Raw genomic sequence first — 21,567 nt, 5'->3', positions numbered from 1 at the left:
TCCTAGTAGTATGACTGACTTCAGTGGGCCAGGCAGTTTTCAGATTTGCCTGATCACCTATTCTGCACAACTTAGCAGGTCAAGATGGAATTTTCCTTTATAGGTAGAAGTGGTGCAGGGAGCAGCCGGGAGAAGCCTGTTGTGGTGGTTGTGATTGTGGTGGTTGTTGTTAATCTCACCCCTGATTTTTACAATGCAGCAAAAATGCAGCAACGTTATTAAAGAACTCAAAGCCAAAGATCTTGAAATCAGGATACACAAGAAGAAAGAATGCGAAAATCATAGGAGGTAAAAATTCCATGGTCTATTATTTAAATGGGGAATAACTGAGTTTTTATAAAAGTTTCAAAAACACTTCGTATTTTCACAGACTCAGAGAGTTCGCTATGTTGTATGACACCATTCAAAATGAAAGAAACAAGTTTGTGAACCTGCTTCACAAAGCTCAGCAGAAACTAAATGAGCTAAGAGAAAGGTAAAAAAAATGTCATTAATTGAACTGGAAATTTTAAGAAATAGTGAAGTTATTCAAGAAAGGTAAGATCATCACCACCATTTTCATTTCAAAGCCTTGCTTTCTATTTCACTGGAACTTTAAAATATCCTGGAGATCATAAATAAGAAAGCAAGAGTCTTTTAGAGAAATGTAAAATCCCATTTCAAACACTTGGTTTCACACCTAACTTAAGTGTCAGCAAGCAAGTTTTATGCTTCTGTTGGGAAGCACATTTTTAGTGAATAAAAACTTGCAATATGCAAATATGTTTACTATGATAGCTTGATTTTCATTTTCTCAATAAACAAGGAAAGTATAAATATGGTCACTTGCATTTGAAGTTAGAAATGATTAGTCAGTCTCCACCAATTATAAGGCATCTACTGTGTTTATGGGAAGCAATTTGGCAGAGTGGTAAAGAAAGTGGGATTTTAGCCTGACCACTTCTTTTTTTTTTTTTTTTCAAATTTTTATTATCAAACTGAGGGACAGAGAGATTACAGTTTCATACGTTAGGCATTGGACACATTACTTGTACTGTTTGTTACCTTGTCCCTCATACCTCCCTCCCCCCTCCCCCTTTCCCTTTCCCCCCCTGAGGTGTGCAGTTCACTTACACCAAACAGTTTTGCAAGTATTGCTTTTGTAGTTGTTTCTCTTTTTTTACCCTGTGTCTCTCAATTTTGGTATTCCCTTTCAATTTCCTAGTTCCAATACCAGTATACACGGTTTCCAATATACTCAGATAAGATTACAGAGATAGTGTAGGTACAACCACAGGAAGGTGATACAAGAACATCATCAATAATAGAAGCTACAGATACACATGCGATGTTTAAAGTAGTTACAACTGTGAGATAACAATTGTCTCCATAACATGGATTTAATTTCACTTAGCATCATCGTATGTGTTCATAAGGGTATAGCTATTGGGCCTTGTGGTGCTCTGCTATGACTTGCCTAATAGCCTGACCACTTCTTAGCTGTGGTGTTTTGGGCAAGCTATATTGCTTTTCTAGGCTTCTTATTCATTAAAAATGTCCTTTAGGACTTTTATTATTACATGAGCTAATCTATGTAATAACACTCATCAGGATCAGGATATCTGGCAGAAAGGTGTTTTTATTTAGTGTTTACCATGTACCAGAATCTGTTGGGCTCTTCTACCTATACTAGTCACTGGTCTTCCAAGTCTACACAATATGGGTTGTTTTTTTTTCTTGGTCAATTAGAGAGTAGTGGTGGCTGGGCACCAGTGGCTCACACCTGGTGTGAGCTACTCCCATGTCTGCTGCTTCCTAACTACAGGGGAGGCAGAGATTGCAAGGATTTCAATTTGAGGACAGCTGGGGCAAAAAAAAGTTCACACAACTCCATCTCAATAGGAAAAGCTAGGTGTGATGGCATGGGCTTGTCATCTCAGCTACAGTGGGAAGTAGGATGGGAGGATATGATCCAAGCTAGCCTAAGCAAAAAGCAAGACTATCTGCCAGAGGGTGTGGGGGAGGGAGGGAATGTGAGTATAATGGTAAAGATCAGAGGGAGGGAGGGAAGCAAGCAAGGAAGCAGAAAGGGAGGAGGAAGAGAGGGTGAAGATAAGAGAAAGGAGTTTGTATGCTGGCCTGTATGTTGGAAGAGAGAGATTAATCAGATTAATCTTTTCAGCTCATTTGCGCTTGTGTTTAGGAAGTTGTCATTGTTTTTAGAGGAAGAAAAGAAAATTATAACTTCCCCTGTTGTCCCATTATTTTTAAAGAAAGCTACAAAACGCCATGCTGAAACACGCCAACAACCTCACCATCTGAGAGAGCATGCAAATTGACGTGTACAAAATCATGGGAAAACTGCAGGGAATGAAAGAGAAGAAGGAAGCACATTTGAACAGCACGGACAGACTTGCCAGCCAGATCACTGACATAGAAGAAGAGACAGCACAGCTTTGCAAAAAGTATGAGAAAGCTGTTCAGAGGCAAAATGAAAGGTAAAATTCAGGAGCCTGAGCAGAGTGCCGGTAATCCTAGCTACTCAGGAGGCTGAGATTTGGCAAACACAATTCAAAGCCAGCCCAGGCAGGAAGAGTCTGTGATACTTTTGTCTCCAATTAATCACCAAAAAGTCAAAAATAGAAGTATGGCTCAAGTAGTAGAGCACCAAAAAGTTAAGGGACAGCACCCAGGCCCTGAGATCAAGCCCCAGTACCAGCACAATCAATAAACAAATAAACCAGGAACCTTGTGTGACAATATCTAGGGATCCAATTTAGAGGTTGCCCCTTTAGAACCTAGATATGAAAGGAAGTAGTGGCAGCCAGGGGACAGTTAGCTTTCATTAGCCTTTGAAGGAAATCGAATTGTGATTTTGCCTGAAAATAAATGCTGCATTTGGAAGTTAAAGGAGCAAAGAGGAGGGTTCACTTGAAGATCAATGTCTTTTTTTCAAGGTCCCATTGAGGATGCCTTCAATAACATCAAATGCTCTCCAAATCACAGTAATAAGTGTTTGGAACTTGTGTCCATTTTGGTGGCATGTTCTGTTTTACCATCCACCCAGTTCATTTTCTCCAGTAGTAAATTAGACCTTAGGAGTAACACTTCTTCTCCCCATCTATAAGTATATCATTAATTAACTTGCCATTTGAGCAGTTTCCCCCAAGCTGCTTGTACTCTGAGAAACTGGGAGTGAGCCTGGAGCGCTATAGGAATGGCAGATGGCATTGGAGTTTATCATGAAGCTGTGCATGCTTCACTGAAGGCATTGGAGCGCCAGAGCCTGAAAGCATGAGCTGATAGGGCAACATTACTCCTGATTTCCACTATCAAGAGAACTTGATGGTGATGAGAGCATTTCAAAGACAAATGTGACAAAATACAAAGCTACAGTTAGCAGACACAGCTACCTGCATACGTGCTTGGAAGGAGGAGAAGGATACTTAGAGACACTAAAAGTTAGAACTTGGGTAATGGGCTATGCAGATGGTGTGGGAAAACTTTTAGGGTCTTTGAAGAGGAATACTTTTCTAAAAGGCTAATTGATGTTTTCTCTGGATTAAAAAATTTTCAATTTGGATCCTGGCATAAATTTGGCACAAAGGCACAAAGCATTTGGGCAAACAGTATGTTCCCAGACCATGGTCACACCAAAGGTGCTGGAATTAGAGAATTCTTATTTTGTCTATTTCCAGCAGCCTCTTGCCAAGGAGGGGGTCTCCCTGCCCCCACCCACTAGTGTGATTATAAAGAGCAGAGTTTTGCCTGTTTATAAGGAAATTAGCATCAGAAATACTTAATTTTAAAAGAACTTCCTGGGCCTGGCAACATCTGTAGAGCAGAATCACTCCAGAAGCACATTCCCTGGCCCTCTGCCTGCTGATTCTGGCAAGGGTGGCCCAAGAAATGGGACTTCAAAAAGTCAGACATGGAATCATCATGCTCATGTATTGGAAATGCGATTGTATCCTGACCCAGGACAAGCTGGGGCTCTACAGAGCTCCTGTGACCAATCACATGATGGCATCAGAGTAGAAATGCTAAACCTTCTTGTCGCAGAAATACCCAGTGTTTAGTTTAACTGGGAGGTCACTGGCAAAGAAACTTCTACTCTCTCCTGGGAGTAGGCTGTGCTGATGTATTTTTAGGACAAAAATTAGAGGGAACCACAGTGACTCTTCCTCTTCCTCTCAATTTGATCACAGTGGTGTTCAGCTGATGGAGCGGGAAGAAGAAGTATGCATTTTCTATGAAAAAATCAATATCCAAGAGAAGATGAAAATCAATGTGGATGTTGAGATCCAAACCTGGAGGAAAAGATTCGATTCCTGAAACTGAAGATTGCTGAGATGCAAAGACAGCTTTGCTGAGATGCAAAGACAGATTTGCTGAGATGCAAAGACAGATTTGACGCAGAAATCAGTGCCAATCAACAAGTCTTTGGAAGCCAACCTGGTTGTGGTCCAGAGACAGGTGGGAGAGCTACTATGGGACCTTCCTCAGGCCATTGCATGTGTGTGTGTGTGTGTGTGTGTGTGTGTGTGTGTGTGTCTGTGTGTCTGTGTGTTCACATGCATGCACGTGCACACTAGTACTGGGGCTTGAACTCAGGGCCTGTTTTTCTTGGTTTTGCCACTAAGGGCTGGTACTCTATCACCTGAGTCACATTCACTTTGTGCTTTGTGCTAGTTCATTGAAGGTAAGAGTCTCATGGACTTCCTGCCCTGGCTGGCTTTGAACCATACTCCTCAGATCTCAGCATCTTGATTAGCTAGGATTACATGCGTGAGCCACCAGCACTGCACATTGGTCTTTTTCCCTTTATTAGTTTGCAGATGATATGAGGCCTTGCATGTAAACCAATCCATGATAGGTTGACCACTGCTCCAGACTAGAATCTGTGCCCCAGATGTCCCAGCTCCAGCTTTATGTAATATATATGTACATGTACATATACATATACATATACATATACATATACATATACATATACATATATATAGAGAGAGAGGTTTCATGGAATCTAGATTCTCCCAACACTTATCACTAGCTCATCTCTGTCATAGCTTCAAACTTCAGTAATCTAGACTCATACTTCCTCCTGTGTAACTACGTTGTTGATGTTTGCTGGTAGATCTTGGGGACCCTCCAGAGCAAGAGATTATTTGTTTATCTGTTTGGAATAACATGTATCAGAGATCTTCAATAAGGTCTGTAATTCCTTCTTAATGGCTTCTGAGATGGGCTTTCTTTAAAGTGGAATTTTAACACTAAAAATGTTCAAGTATCCTGGGTAAGAAGGCTCACGTCTGTATTACCAGCTACCCAGGACAGAGATTAAGAGAATCACAGTTGAAGAGCAGTCTGGGAAAAACAATTTATAAGCCCCCTATATCAGCTGGGTACTATTACCTCTTACCTGTAATCCTAGCTATTCAAGAGGCTGAAATCTGAGGATCACCGTTCAAAGCCAGCCCAGCAGGAAAGTCTGTGAGACTCTTATCTCCAACTAACCACCAGAAAAGCCAGAAGTGGAGCTGTGGCTCCAAATGATAGAGTCCTAGCCTTTAGCAGAAAAGCTCAGGAACAGTGTCCAGGTGCTGAGTTCAAGCCTGACAATGGACAAAAAGAAAAAAAAGACCCCCATATTAATTAATAAAAAGCTGAGAACAGTGGTTTGTGCTTGTCATTCTAGATGCTCTGGAAACATAAGAATATCATGGTCTGGACTGGCCTTGGACAAAAAGCCTAAAAACTAACAAAACTAACAATGTCTGGAGATGTGGCTCAGTTGGTAAAGTACCTGCCTAGCAAGCACCAGGGGCTGAATTCAAACCCTTGTATCACATACACACACACACACAGAATCAAAAGCAGGAAAAAAAAACCCATAAATATAAGGCTGTTCTCCTCATATGTAATAATATTTTCTTAATGAAAACTGTAGAAAATTTTAAGCTGAAACAATCTGATGCCTATATTTTCTGATTGAATCGAGATAGCTAAAACAAATTTTAACCTATGTTTTCTAAAACGTCAGGTTTGCTTTTGGTTTTTTTCTGATTATAAAATTAAGACATACTCAGTTAATAAACTTTCAGAAAAGTACAAAACTTTTAAAGAAAATGAAATTCTCTTCTAAAGATTTAATTACTACTCAAATTCTCAGAAATCTATACTTTATCCTTCTTTTTAGTGTGTGAATGTTTTATTAATGAATGCTAATTGTTTTTTAAGTTTTTAAATTTTTTATTGTTATCATAAAGGTGATGTATAGAGGGGTTACAGTTATGTAAGTCAGGTAAAGAGTACATTTCTTTTTGTTGTTTTTGGTGGTGGTCATTGTGTGGCTTGAACTCACAACCTGGGTGCTGTCCCTGAGCTTTTTTGCTGAAGGCTAGTGCTCTACTACTTTGAGCTACAGATTCACTTTTAGTTTTCTGGTGGTTAAATGGAGATAACAGTGTTGTCATAGACTTTCCTGCCTGGGCTGGCTTTGAACCTCTATCTTCCGATCTCAGCCTCCTGAGTAGCTATGATTATAGGTGTGAACCACTGGCACCCAGCTAAGAATACATTTCTTTTTGGGACATTGTTAACCTTTCCCTTGCTTTCTCCCAGTTGCATGTTAATTATAAATGCATGTGTCTACAGATCTGGGTCATTTTTTTTTTCTACTTCATCATGTCAAAGTATTTTCAGGACTTGCTGGAACTAGATGATAGGTCTATGTTCATTTGTTTAGGTCTCTGAGTGTATGTGCCCTAGAGAGAGGACAAGCAGCATCTTCTAGTTAGTGTAAATATGCCAAGGTCTTTCTTCCATTGTTTGGTTTTCTGAGTCATAAGTGTATTAGCTGATTGTCCCTTTTGCTCTTAGTATCTTCCTATGATATTACATGGGACATGCAGGCTCTGTATTATCATTCACTTATTCTACCAGAGCTGACTGTAAGCTTAAGAATAGTTGAACAGAAGGTTTTCTCTTACTCACCAAAGGACACCTATTTGTCCACTTAGCATTCATCACTTTTTCTGATGTAAAACCTCTATAGTTTCAGGAAAGCCCTCCAGGTCCAGATCCTTGTCATATCCTATTGTTTGTTACAGTTAATGGGGTTTGTTTGTTTTCCTTTTTGTTTGTAGTTCGTAGTTTGTTGTTTCTTCTTGGTCTTTCTCTTTTTTGCATCATTTTTAGAATTCAACTGAGACTTGCTTTTTTCTTTTCAGTTATTTGAAACAGTTTATAATTGCACAACAGACTAACCCAATATTATCATGAGTCATATTCTTCTGTTCCTGTAATAGCTCTATCTCAGTGATCTTGGAAGTCTTATAAGATATTTTAGGAAAACTAAACAGCAGTGAACCATTTTCCTCAAATGTTAAGTGGGAAATTAAATCAAGGCACGTCTCTGATAAATAAGCACTTTGATTGTTTCCTAGTTTCCTAATTAATAAATTGAAGAAAAGGGAGCATTAAGTACTGTTAGTTCAAGCCAGGTGTGGTTGGCCCATGCTTCTAATCCTAGCTCTCCGCGATGCTGAAAAATCACTGGAAAATCACTGTTTAAAGCCAGCTATGGCAGAAAAAGTTTATAAGACTCCTTCTGCAGTTAATCAGCAAAATATTGGACTGAAGGAGTGACTCAGGTGGTAGAATACCAGCCATGAAGCCAATTGAAGTCCCTGAGTTCAAGCCCTGTTAACAGCATCTATTAGTAGTAAATATAATAAACCCTTAGTTACATATATACTTCAGTCCTTTATTAAAGTCAATTAAGGAATATGAAAAGAAAGGAAGGAAAAATATTGCCATTTAAAATCCTTATCATAAGGAAAAATAATATCAATTAAAATTCTAAAACTCTACCTGTATCACTTTGGGGCATGGTCTAAAGCACTTTAAATGTATTTTCTCAAGTACATGATATTGGACCTTATCTTCCTATGAGAAAATTGAGGAAATTAAGGTTTAAAGAAAACAAATGATTGCCTGCTTCCACAAATATTTATGCAGGAAAGCTAAATATAATGTCTCTTGATTATAGCCATGTTCCTTCCTCATTTACTTTATATGAAACAAAAACCAAGCATGGCTACCATTCCCATTTGGAAGCAGCCATATTTATTCATCTACTCCACATCTCCATGATTCAACAACCATGGCTGAATAAGCTACTATGTTAAGGCTTTTTAACTTATATGTTTGAATGTATGTGTACATGTATATAAAATACATAGATACATATTTGTGTATATATTAAGATACATGTAAACACACACACACACACACACACACACACACACACGACTGAAACTTCTTCTCAGAGTATAAGCTGTGGTAACCCAAGAGTTAGCATCGTTTTCCTTCTTTGGGATACCAGGAAACATACTTCTAGCAAAGGATTTTAAAATGGAGTTTACCATGTCAAATGCTAGCCCTTGTCTATGAAAGAACCTGCAATGAAGAAGGGAAGGCCATCTGTTCTGAGCTCCGCAACCACACAACATCCCACGACTGCAACCTGCAATGGGAGGCAATGGAAGAACTATAACAAGAGAAGGACAGACTGCCTTCCCTGAAGACCCACACTTCTAGCCTTCTCCTCATGGTCCTATGAGTGAATGCAAACACCACCTACAGCCTACAGCCAGGCTTCGGTACTAGGATGTTAAGAAGATAGTCTCCTCCATCCTTGCCTGGTCCAGTCTTACTAAAAGACTTTCAAGAGCCTGCTTAGACAATCTTAAGATTCAGTGGGCTAGAAAGTTAAATTTAAAACTTAACATTTGGGGGATATTTTTGTTCTTGAGGACTAGGCATGGAAACCCTGGGGCCTTAGGTTTGTTAGACCAGCACTCTACCACTTGAGCTATGCCCCATCCCTAATGTTTGTTTCTTGTTTAATAGTTTTCCCAGTGTACAGACAAAATAATAGACCTGGAGAAACAATTGATAAATCCTGGGAGTAAGAACAGAGCCCACCTCCTTCTGGGAAAGGATCCAACCATAGAACAATTGATCAAGAAATTAGATACGGTAAACACATTCACTCAGAATTGGGTCTGTTTGTCCCTGTTGCCACAGCTTCACTAGTGCCTGTTATATTGTTCTCTGCTAGGCTGACTGTCCTGACCATCATGATTCTAGCCCTTGTGTGGTCATTTCATTTTAATCTAGTCTCAAATTTTAAGCGTCATTTAGACACTTGCCAGAAGAAGTCAAAATCTAGTGGTCTTAAGATGTCAAAGGCATCCTCCTCTTATAGCCCAATGAGCAATTCTGGCTTCTTCAATGGATGGATGAACTTGCCTTTCTGTTCAGAATGGCAACATGAGCACCAGACAGCTAAAGCAGCAGAGACGAGGTAGGGGTAGGGGTAGAGGGGTAGGAGTGGGAGATGGGGGGGGGGATCCTTCACATTTGAAGGGCCTTAGGCCAGGACTCTTGACTTAGCCCCAAACATTTTCCCAAGGTACTTTGGCAACTTAAAAAGTGATGTCTTCTTTATTATGAGGTAGGATTTTACTTAGTGGAAAAAAACTATATCTTACATGACTTTTTTTCCTTCTGAAATTGTTTTTAACTGTAGATAGAACTGCGGCTGGCTAAGAAGGAAGAAAAGTTACTAGAACAAATTTTAGTGTATGAACAAGTGTCCCGACTCACAGAGAGGCTCAGCAACAAAACTGAGGCTTGCAAACAGGACAGACTGGTCCTAGCCAAGAAGGTCTGCCTGAGACCCTGCCTTTTCTCTCCTGCCTCTTCTCTTCTGTTACTCTTCTGTTTCTTTGTCCACACTGCTTGATTTATTGAGGGAAGCATGGAGACATGAGGCTTAATGATGACAGAAATGCATCAGAAGGGAAATATAACTCAAAATTGTCCTGAATATAAATTTCAATCTTGTTTCTTGTAAGAATTCATTTTATTTTGTGAAAACTTAAGCTTTTTGATGACAATTTACACATTTCATTGAGTAGGGCAACTATTCAAAGATTATCTTTGTTATCTTTGAAGATACACAGTTAATTTATAGCTCTTTCTGGGCACCAGTGGCTTACACCTGTAACCCTAGCTACTCAAGGGACTGAGATGTGAGGATCATAGTTTGATGCTAGCCTAGACATAAAAGTCTGTGAGACTCTTATCTCTAATTAACCACCAAAAATCTGGAATGGAGCGGTGGATCAAGTGGTAAAGCACCACTCTTGAGCACAGAAGCTCAGAGACAGCACCCAGGCCCTGAATTCAAACTCCAGTAGACACACACACACACACACACAAACACACTCAGAGAGAGAGAGAGAGAGAGAGAGAGAGAGAGAGTTTCCAGCTCTTTGTGAATGGAAAGCCTCACTCAGTGGTTGAGTAGAAACTACTACCATCTAAAACTCAACCAAAACCCTCAGTTGGAAGGGAAAACCATAGAAGAAAAGAGCAGCACCCTGGCTGACTGCACTGTGGGGAGGGGCTGCTGCCCAGTTCCTCCACTAGTGAGGAAAGGCCGGTGATATGGTGTATCTTAGGTGAATGAAATTAAGATGCTAGGACTAGAGTTTCCAAGCTGCTGGGGGAAAAGAATGTGAAAAGCTACCTTAAACAAAGCAGCCAGCGAGAGGGAGGTTGGTCATTCAGCCACAACACTAGACCCTGCCCCATGACCAATGAGAGGGTAGGCCACTCCCTTAGCCTCTGTGGTCCCTTGGGCCTCTCACCAGCATAGGGATTTCAGCACTTGTTACTGAACACTTGCTATGTAACTCTCATACCCACCATGAGGGCAGAAGCAAAGAGGGAAGGAATTGTGTATACTGCATGAAGCTCACACCATCTATTGGGATGAGACAGGAGATATTAGGTCATAGGGATTCCTACACTCCAGAGGTCTGGAGGACAGCAGTGGTTTCTCATTCTTCTCAGTTTCCCCAGTATCTAGCATATAATAGACTCTAGGAAAATATCCATGAATAAGTAAATAAGCAGTCCTGTACTAGAAACATGTTGGGCACACTAGATAGGAAATAGTTACAAAACGGAGGCTGCTGTCAATATTTATGTTTGACTTCTGCTCTGATGACTTCCACTAGGAGTCATCATTCTAGTGGCGCTTGTGCAATTCACTTTACCTCATAAAATCAGAAACACAGCCAGGCGCCAGTGACTCACGTCTTTAATCCTAGCTACTCAGGAGGCTAAGATCTGGGGATTGTAGTTCAAAGCCAGCCCAGGCAGAAAAGTCTATGAGACTTCTATCTCCAATAAACTACTCAGAAAAAGCTGGAAGTGGATCCAGAACAGTGCCCAGGCCCTGAGTTCAAGCCCCAAGACCAGCAAAAAAGAAAAAAATGCTAAGAGTTATCTAGGTTCATGAGCTTTGCCTGAATCAGCACACCCATGTTTATGTAAATGATGCCTTCCTTCCTTTTGAAAACTGAATTTCCTGTTCTCATGAGGAAAATTTTTTTTTCATGGAAAATTGATTAGTCAATGCTGAAGGCAGTCTCTGCAGAAGGCACTCCTAATGCCAGAGTTCTGCAAATTGTGACCACTTTGACACGGCCCAGAAACCCCATCATGGCCGGCTAAGGAACAAGCGAACATGGTAGTTAGACCAGATTTTAGGCTCATGAACATTCTTTTCCCTTTCCTCACCTCTTAAAGATAGACACTAACCTATTCCCCTCAGTGCTATCTACCTTCTCATCTAGTAACTGGATGATTTTTTTCTCTGTCCTTATTTATACAACCAGGGTATTGGGTTTAACCCTATATCTCTTTCAGCTCTTATTATGTATGAATTCCAGTTAAACTTAGCTTGAACACCTGCACCATTATAGATAGCCAGAAATCTTCTATTTTCATCATGCAAAGTTTATATCCACTAAGCTTTGGTCTCTTTAATTCTAGATGAATAGGTAACAAAAAAGGATCAGAGACACTACTGAAAAAACAAAGGCTCTTACTGGTGACCTGTCCATGAAACAAGCCCAATCTATGGAACTCAGAAAGGAAGTCAGAGAGAAAAAGGAATTGCTCTTCACCTGCAAATCCAGGATAGAGAAGGGTCTGCCCCTGTTGGGGATTCAGCTTTGGCCTTGAGGAGGAAGGGAAAGGAGAGCTATCCTGAGACGCTGCCCTTCCCCCAGCCCTGGGGCAGTGTGGAAGCAAGCCACACCTCTCTGGGTCCGGAACCAGAACTGGCTTTGTGACCAGCCCCCCAACTTCTCCCCAGTGAGCACATGTGCTCCCCTTTCCCGGGCTTTGCCCAAGAGGGCGGTACTATGGGAGTGACGTTAGCCCATGGGGGGGTCCTGGGGAGCCTTCCTTGAACTGACAAGCTTGCCAGCCTATCGCCAGCTCCTGGTCTATCACCCCTTTCCTAGTCATCTCTCCTGGTATAAGTTGTTAGCCCCTCACTTTATTAAACCAGATTGCTCTTGAAGCTTTCTCCGAGACTCCGTGTATGCCTAGCTTCCTTCATGGGTAAGGAGGGAAGAAAAGGGGATCTCGTTCGGCTACATGCACCTGAGGCCTACCCTAACTCCCCCACTCCACTCTGGCCTGCCTGCTGGTCGGGCAGCCAGGGGAGAGGGTGAGAAAGGGAGCACAGATAAGAGAGTAAGCTTAGTATCCCTGCACCAGGGGAGATAAATCTAGCCCGGCATGCCCCTCAATGAAGAGAGTGAAAAAGAATGGCTGAGAGAGGGAGAAAGATGGCACCCACACAGTAGGGAGGCACCCTGACTCACTCCAACTGAATAGCGAGCTGGGAACTCCAACACCCAATACCCCATCAAGAACCCAGCAAAACCAGCAGCCAGAACCAGTGGAGATACACAGGAAAACACGAAGGAGTAAAAAAGAAGAGCCGAAAACCTACATGGAGCCGGAGAATCTCCGGGACACCCTCTCCCCACCAGCAGACCCTGGCCTAAACAGGGCCAGGCTGGGAAAGGGGAACCTGGCGATCGGCAGACAAGCTGCCGGGAACACAGAATTCAGACAGCGGGAGACCCCACGGTCACTACAGAGGGTTCGGACCAAGACATATGACGGCTGCGACGAGAAGTTCGGGTCCACACCAGGCTCAGACAGATGGCGGCTGAGGAACCCAGCATGGCAGAAGGAGGGAACCGGGGACGCCACCATGACACTTCGCCACCCCCTGAAGGACCAACGGCTGCACGGGACACACACACAGTCCACGACCAGTGAGTCCCCCATTACCCCCTCACCCAACGGAAGACCAGCTATCAGAGACCCAAGCCCTACAAAGAAGCTAGATCTCCCTCCCTCTCCCTCCCCACCCCGAGGGAACAAAGAATCCCCAAATCAGGCGGGAAGCTCCCATCAGGCGCTGGGAAGTCAATTTAGCAGGGGAAGGGTGGAGCAGCCCCAAGGCCACACAGGATCCAGATCTGGCTGATTTGGCCCTGCCCCCTTCCCAAGAGGGGCCGGGGGACAGCTGGCAATGCAAGCCCCATCTGAGGCACCTGGACCTCGAGGAGTCTTACAACTAAAACCACAGGCGCTGGTGGGCAATACCAGCACAGCAGAGACACCTGGGCCTGATCACGCCCCCTCTCGCAGCGGAGGGGAGTTCTGAGGGTGCTAACCTACACCCGGACAGTCAATCCCACTGGGCCCCACACATACTGCTCCCCACAACGGACTCGCGGGAGGGCACAAACACAACCCAACAAACCCAGGCTCACTCTGGGAGGCGTACCCCGCTAAAGTGGACAGGGCCACAGCGCCAGCGCCTGTTGTAGCGGGCGCACAGCACACAGGTGGGTGGGGCCCCCGGCGACAGCTCTCACTCTGGTAGGCGTACCCCGCACAGGTGGGCAGGGCCATAGCGGCAGTACCTGCTCTGGTAGACACGCCTACACAGGAGGGAGGGCAGAGCTACAAACCAAACCTGAGAAGCCATCCACAGATCTCCAGATGCGCAAATCACAAAGAAACATAACACAGTTCATCAAAGAGCAAGCCAACTCGCCAGCTCCAAAAAGCAGCACGACTGAAGAGGAGATGGAGTATGAAAAAGCAAATGAGGCCATGTTAAAAGAATGATGGAAAGCATCAGAAATGAAATCAGAAAACAATTCCAGGACTTTAGAGCGGAAATCTTGAAGGACACCCAGGAAGCCAAGAAAGAAATGGAAGCAAAAATGGATACAATGCAAGCCTCCTTTAAAGAAAATCTTAACATCCTGAGAATTGAAATGCAGGAAAAAATAGATTTAAAATACAACTCTTTAAAGGAAGAAATCTCCATGATCAGAGCTGATCTGACAACCATAAATAGCACTCTGACATCCATAAACTCCACAATTGAAACCATAACACAAAGAGTGGACCATATGGAATCCAGAATCTCTCGCCTGGACGATGAAGCAGCCGACAACAACCAGAAAATGACCACACTCCAAGAAATGGTGAAGCTTCAGGGCAGACTAATCCAGGAACTAATGGACAAAGACAAGAGATATAACTGCACATAATTGGAATAGAAGAAGGAGCCGAATACTAGAGCAGAGGGCTTAAACATGTTCCCCAATCTCACAGGGGACCCCATCCAGGTAACCGAAGCCTATAGGACACCTGGCAGGCCAGACCCCAGAAAAGCCACCCCAAGGCATATAATATTCAAGACTTCAGACCTCAAGATTAAAGAGCAAATTCTGAATTCAGCCAAAGCGAAGAAAGAAATTTTCTACAATGGGAAGAGGATTCGAATAACAGCTGACTTATCCACACAAACTTACCAAGCACGAAGTGAGTGGAAGAACACCATCCAAGTACTTAAGGCTAACAATATGCAACCTCGGATCAAATATCCAGCGAAATTGGAGTTCACATTTGAAGGGAAAACCAGATCTTTCCACACCAAAGAGGAGCTAAAGGAGTATGTGAATAAAAAACCAGCCCTACAGCGAATTCTAAGAGGGGAGCCCCACCCAACAGAGATTGTACAAGACACACAGAATCAGAAAGAAACTACAATAGCCAAAGTCCAACAGAAAGAACAGCTCACTAAAGACAAGAAAAAAAAAAGAGGAAAAAATAGCCCAACAAGAAAATGGAAGGAGAAAGAAATACCCTTATCCTTGATCTCTTTAAATATAAATGGTTTAAACTCTCTGATAAAGAGGAGCAGACTGGCAGGATGGATCCTCAAACAAAAAGTTGACATCTGCTGTCTACAAGAGACCCACCTTACAGCAAGGGACAAAAACAGGCTCCGAATGAAAGGATGGAGCAAGATTTACCAAGCAAATGCACCTACCAAAGCGGCAGGTGTAGCCATCCTGATCTCAGACAAGCTGGACTTTGCACTAAAATCAACTCAAAAAGACAAAGAAGGACACTACATATTAATACAAGGAAAAATCCAGAATCAAGACATCACGGTGATAAATGTATACTCACCAAACAAAAGAGGCCCTTCATATGTCGAGCAAATTCTCATTGAATTACAGAACAAGATAGTCGCAAACACAATCATAGTGGGTGAACTTAATACCCCACTCTCTCCAAGAGACAGATCCAACACCCAGAGGATTAGCAAGGGAGCTGAGGACCTAAGTAACACCATATCCCAAAAGGATCTGACAGACCTATACAGAATCTTCCACCCTACAGAGACCCAATACACCTTCTTTTCAGATGGATCATACTCCAAAATAGACCATGTCATAGCCCACATAAAGAACCTCAGCAAATACAAAAGTATTGACGTCATCCCATGTATTATATCTGATCACAGTGGATTAAAGGTAACCCTCAACAACAAAGGATACCACAGAGGCTATACACACTCTTGGAGGCTAAACCCCACACTGCTATACAACACTTGGGCCACAGACCAAATTAAAGATGAAATCAACGAATTCATAGGCCACAATGACAATGAAAACACATCACAAAGAAACCTATGGGACACAGCGAGGGCAGTACTGAGGGGCAAGATCATTGCCCTCAGCACTCATATTCAAAGAATGGAAGCAGAGCAGGTGAATAACCTCACGATGAAACTTAAACAACTGGAGAAACAAGAAATGACAGAATCTAAAATGACTAGGAGGGGAGAGATCACAAAGATTAAAGAAGAGATAAATCTGATTGAAAATAGAAAGACCATTCAACAAATAAATAAGCCTAAAAGCTGGTTCTTTGAGAAAATAAACAAAATTGACAGACCCCTCGCAAGACTTACAAAAAAAAAAAAAAAAGAAGAGAAGAGACTCATATATGTAAAATCAAGGACTCCACCGGAAAAATTGCAACAAGTACACACGATATTCAAACAATCATAAGGAGCTATTTCCAAAACCTCTACTCAGCAAAAAACAATAATTTTGCAGAAATGGATCAATTCTTAGAGAAGTACAAACTGCCCAAACTGAACCAAGAAGAAATAAATCAACTAAATAAACCAATAACTTACAGTGAGATACAGGAGGTAATCAAGAACCTCCCAACCAAGAAAAGCCCAGGCCCAGATGGATTCACCAATGAATTCTACAAAACCTTTAGTGATGAGCTAATACCAATACTCCTCAAACTCTTCCGTGAAATAGAAACAGAGGGAGAAATCCCAAACTCATTCTACGAAGCTAATATCATACTCATTCCCAAACCAGGCAAAGACCCAACAAAAAAAGAGAACTACAGACCAATATCACTAATGAACATAGACACAAAGCTCCTCAATAAAATATTAGCTAACAGGATCCAGAAACTGATCAAGAAAATCATACATCATGACCAAGTAGGCTTCATCCCACAGTCACAAGTCACATCCATAAATCAATCTACGTAATTCACCACATAAACAGATCTAAAATTAAGAATTACATTGTTATCTCAGTCGATGCCCAAAAAGCCTTTGACAAAATACAACATCCATACCTATTATAAGCTTTGGAGAGAACAGGAATAGATGGAACATTCCTCAAAACAATAAAAGCCATATACAACAGATCAACTGCTAATATCATATGAAATGGAGAGAAACTTAAACCATTCCCCCTAAACTCAGGAACAAGACAAGGATGCCCTCTCCCCCCACTTCTTTTCAACATAGTGCTGGAATTCCTAGCCATAGCAATAAGGCAAGAGGAGGACATCAAAGGGATCCACATCGGCAAGGAAGAAATCAAGTTATCCCTATTCGCAGAAGACATGATCTTATATCTGAAGGACCCAAAAAACCAGTACCCAAACTCCTACACCTAATGAACCAATTTGGCAAAGTAGCAGGATACAAAATCAATCCACAAAAGTCAGCAGCTTTTCTGTACACCAGCAATATACAAACAGAAAAGGAAATTATGGAAACAATTCCATTTACAGTAGCCAAAAAAAGAATAAAGTACCTAGGGATCAACTTAACCAAGGATGTGACAGACCTATTTAATGAAAACTATAAAAATCTAATAAGGGAAATCAAAGAAGACACAAGGAGATGGAAAGACCTCCCATGCTCATGGGTAGGCAGAATCAATATAGTGAAAATGGCCATATTGCCCAAATTGTTATACAAATTCAATGCAATACCTATCAAAATCCCAGCCACATTCTTCGCTGAAATAGAGAAACCAATCCATAAATTCATATGGAACAGCAAAAAACCTAGAATAGCCAAAGCATTTCTAGGCAAAAAAAGCAGTGCAGGAGGTATCACAATACCAGACTTCAAGCTCTACTACAAGGCCATCATAACAAAAACAGCATGGTATTGGTATAAAAACAGATCGGAAGACCAATGGATTAGAATTGAAGACCCAGAAATAAAACCGCACTCTTACAGCCAACCGATATTCGACAAAGGAGCTAAGGACATACAATGGGATAAACATAGCCTCTTCAACTACTGGTGCTGGGAGAACTGGGCAGCCATAGGCAGAAAACTCAAAGTAGACCGAAGCCTATCACCATGCACCAAGATCAACTCAAAATGGATCAAGGACCTCAATATCAGACCTGAATCCTTGAAACTACTGAAGGACAGAGTAGGAAAGACACTAGAACTTATAGGCACAGGAAGGAACTTCCTGAATATAGTCCCAGGGGCACAACAAATAGGGGAAAGACTCAACAAATGGGACTACTACAAATTAAAAAGTTTCTTCACAGCTAAGGACATAGCCACCAAAATAGAAAGACAGCCAACGATATGGGAAAGGATATTTACCAGCACAGCAACAGACAAAGGCCTGATATCGGTCATCTGCAGAGAACTCAAAAAACTAAGCCCCTCCAAGCCCAATAAACCTATTAGGAAATGGGCAAAGGAGCTAAAGAGAGACTTCACAAGAGAAGATATAAAAATGGCAAAGAAACACATGAGGAAATGCTCAACATCCCTGGTAGTAAAGGAAATACAAATAAAAACAACCCTGAGATACCACCTCACCCCAGTTAGAATGGCCTATACTCTGAACTCAGGCAACAACAAATGCTGGAGGGGGTGCGGGGAAAGAGGAACCCTTCTCCACTGTTGGTGGGAGTGCAAATTAGTACAACCACTTTGGAGAACAGTATGGAGGTTTCTCAAAAAGCTCAATGTAGACCTACCCTATGACCCAGCCATACCACTCCTGGGCATCTATCCTAAACAGCAAACCCCAAGATATCAAAAAGACATTTGTACTTCCATGTTTATCGCGGCACAATTCACAATAGCCAAAATATGGAAACAACCCAAATGCCCCTCCACAGACGAATGGATCAAAAAAATATGGTACTTATACACAATGGAATACTACATAGCGATTAGGAATGGTGAAATACTGTTATTCACAGGGAAATGGTAAGAACTCGAACAAATAATGTTGAGTGAGACAAGCCTAGAACACAGAAAACAAAGGGGCATGATCTCCCTGATATATGACTGTTAATAAAGGGAGACGGAGAGACAGTAGAGACCAAGTCTGTGAAACCAAAAACTGCTTGTCAAATAGTATTCCCCACAGGATTGGGGCAGCGACCCAACAGTATGTAACTAAAACCAAACAATTACTCAACATATAAAGGTCAAAAATTGACCTCTCAGGGGAATACAATAGCTCAAAAGCTAGGTATGTACGTTCACATAAGACTACTGTCGACATATGGTCTAATATCAACATTACATTTAAAGCCCTAGTTGAACTTTCTTGGGTGTGGCCACGTGGCTACTGTATATGTTCTTGATACATTGTATATTGTATATATGTCTACCTGACCTAGAGAAGAGATAGAAAAACAGGGCGTAAGATATCACAAGAAATGTACACACTGCCCTACTATGTAACTGTACCCTTTTTGCACAACACCTTGTCAAAAAATTTGTGTTCAATTAATAAATAAATTTTAAAAGAAAGAATGGCTGAAGGAACATCGAGATGAAGAAATGTATACCTTGTCCACTGCTGAGACATCTCGGGTAAGTTTTGGCTCCCATGTTTTGGCTTCTTCAATGGATGGATGAACTTGCCTTTCTGTTCAGAATGGCAACATGGGCACCAGATAGCTAAAGCAGCAGAGGCGGGGTGGGGGTAGGGGTAGGCGGTGGGGTGGGAGATGGGGGGGCAACCCTTCAGATTTGAAGGGCCTTAGGCCAGAACTCTTGACTTGACTTGGCCCCAAACATTTTCCCAAGGTACTTTGGCAACTTAAAAAGTGATAAGTCAGCTGCGGCTGGGCCGCCGCGGGGGCCGGGGGGGGGGGGGGGGGGAAGTGATGTCTTCTTTATTATGAGGTAGGATCCAGCTAGGATTTTACTTAGTAGAAAAAAAACAAACTATAACTTACATGACTTTTTTTTTCCCTTCTGAAATTGTTTTTAACTGTAGATAGAACTGCGGCTAGCTAAGAAGGAGAAAAGTTACTAGAACAAATTTTAGTGTATGAACAAGTGTCTCGACTCACAGAGAGGCTCAGCAACAAAACGGAGGCTTCTAAACAGGACAGACTGGTCCTAGCCAAGAAGGTCTGCCTGAGAGGGTACCCTGCCTTTTCTCTCCTGCCTCTTCTCTTCTGTTACTCTTTTGTTTCTTTGTCCACACTGCTGGATTTATTGAGGGAAGCATGGAGACATGAGGCTTAATGATGACAGAAATACATCAGAAGGGAAATATAACTCAAAATTGTCCTGAATATAAATTTCAATCTTGTTTCTTGTAAGAATTCATTTTATTTTGAGAAAACTTAAGCTTTTCAATGACAATCAATTTCATTGAGTAGGGCAACTATTCAAAGATTATCTTTGTTATCTTTGAAGATGCACAAAGTTAGTTTATAGCTCTTGCTGGGCACCAGTGGCTCACACCTGTCACCGTAGCTACTCAGGAGACTGAGATCTGAGGATCATGGACTGATGCTAGCCTAGACAGAAAAGTCTGTGAGACTCTTATCTCCAATTAACCACCAAAAATCTGGAATGGAGCGGTGGCTCAAGTGGTAAAGCACCACTCATGAGCACAAAAGCTCAGAGACAGCACCCAGGCCCTGAATTCAAACTCCAGTAGAGACACACACACACACACACACACAGAGAGAGAGAGAGAGAGAAAGCTTCCAGCTCTTTGTGCATGGAAAGCCTCACTCAGTGGTTGAGTAGGAACTACTACCATCTAGAACTCAACCAAAACCCTCAATTGGAAGGGGAAACCATAGACAAGAAGAGCAGCACCCTGGCTGACTGCACTATGAGAAGGGGCTGCTGCCCAGTTCCTCCGCTAGTGAGACACTAGATGGTGTATCTTAGGTGAATGAACTTAAGATGCTAGGACTAGAGCTTCGAAGCTGCTGGAGGAAAAGAATGTTAAAAGCTACCTTAAACAAAACAGCTAGCAAGAGGGAGGTTGGTCATACAGCCAAAAGACTAGACCCTGCCCCATGACCAATGAGAGGGTAGACCACTCCCTTAGCCTCTGTGGTCCCTTGAGCCTCTCACCAGCATAGGGATTTCAGCACTTGTTACCAAGCACTTGCAATGTAACTCTCATACCCAGCATGAGGGCAGAAGCAAAGAGAGAAGGAATTGTGTATACCGCATGAACCTCACACCTTCTATTGGGGTGAGACAGGAGATAATAGGTCATAGGGATTCCTATACTCCAGAGGTCTGGAGGACAGCAGTGGTTTCTCATTCTTCTCAGTTTTCCCAGTATCTAGCATATAATAGACTCTAGGAAAATATCCATGAATAAGTAAATAAGCAGTCCTGTACTAGAAACATGTTGGGCACACTAGATAGGAAATAGTTACAAAACGGAGGCTGCTGTCAATATTTATGTTTGACTTCTGCTTTGATGGCTTCCACTAATAGTCATCATTCTAGTGGCGCTTGTGCAATTCACTTTATCTCATAAAATCAGAAACACAGCCAGGTGCCAGTGACTCACGTCTTTAATCCTAGCTACTCAGTAGGCTAAGATCTGGGGATAGTAGTTCAAAGCCAGTCCAGGCAGAAAAGAGACTCCTATCTACAATAAACTACTCAGAAAAAGCTGGAAGTGGCTCAGGGACAGTGCCCAGGCCCTGAGTTCAAGCCCCAAGACCAGCAAAAAAGAAAAAAAAAATTAA

This window comes from Perognathus longimembris, chromosome 2, assembly GCF_023159225.1.
Source record: "Perognathus longimembris pacificus isolate PPM17 chromosome 2, ASM2315922v1, whole genome shotgun sequence".
NCBI classification, from domain to species: domain Eukaryota; kingdom Metazoa; phylum Chordata; class Mammalia; order Rodentia; family Heteromyidae; genus Perognathus; species Perognathus longimembris.
The sequence above is the reverse complement of the archived record's forward strand: the minus strand, read 5'-3'. Positions refer to the sequence as shown.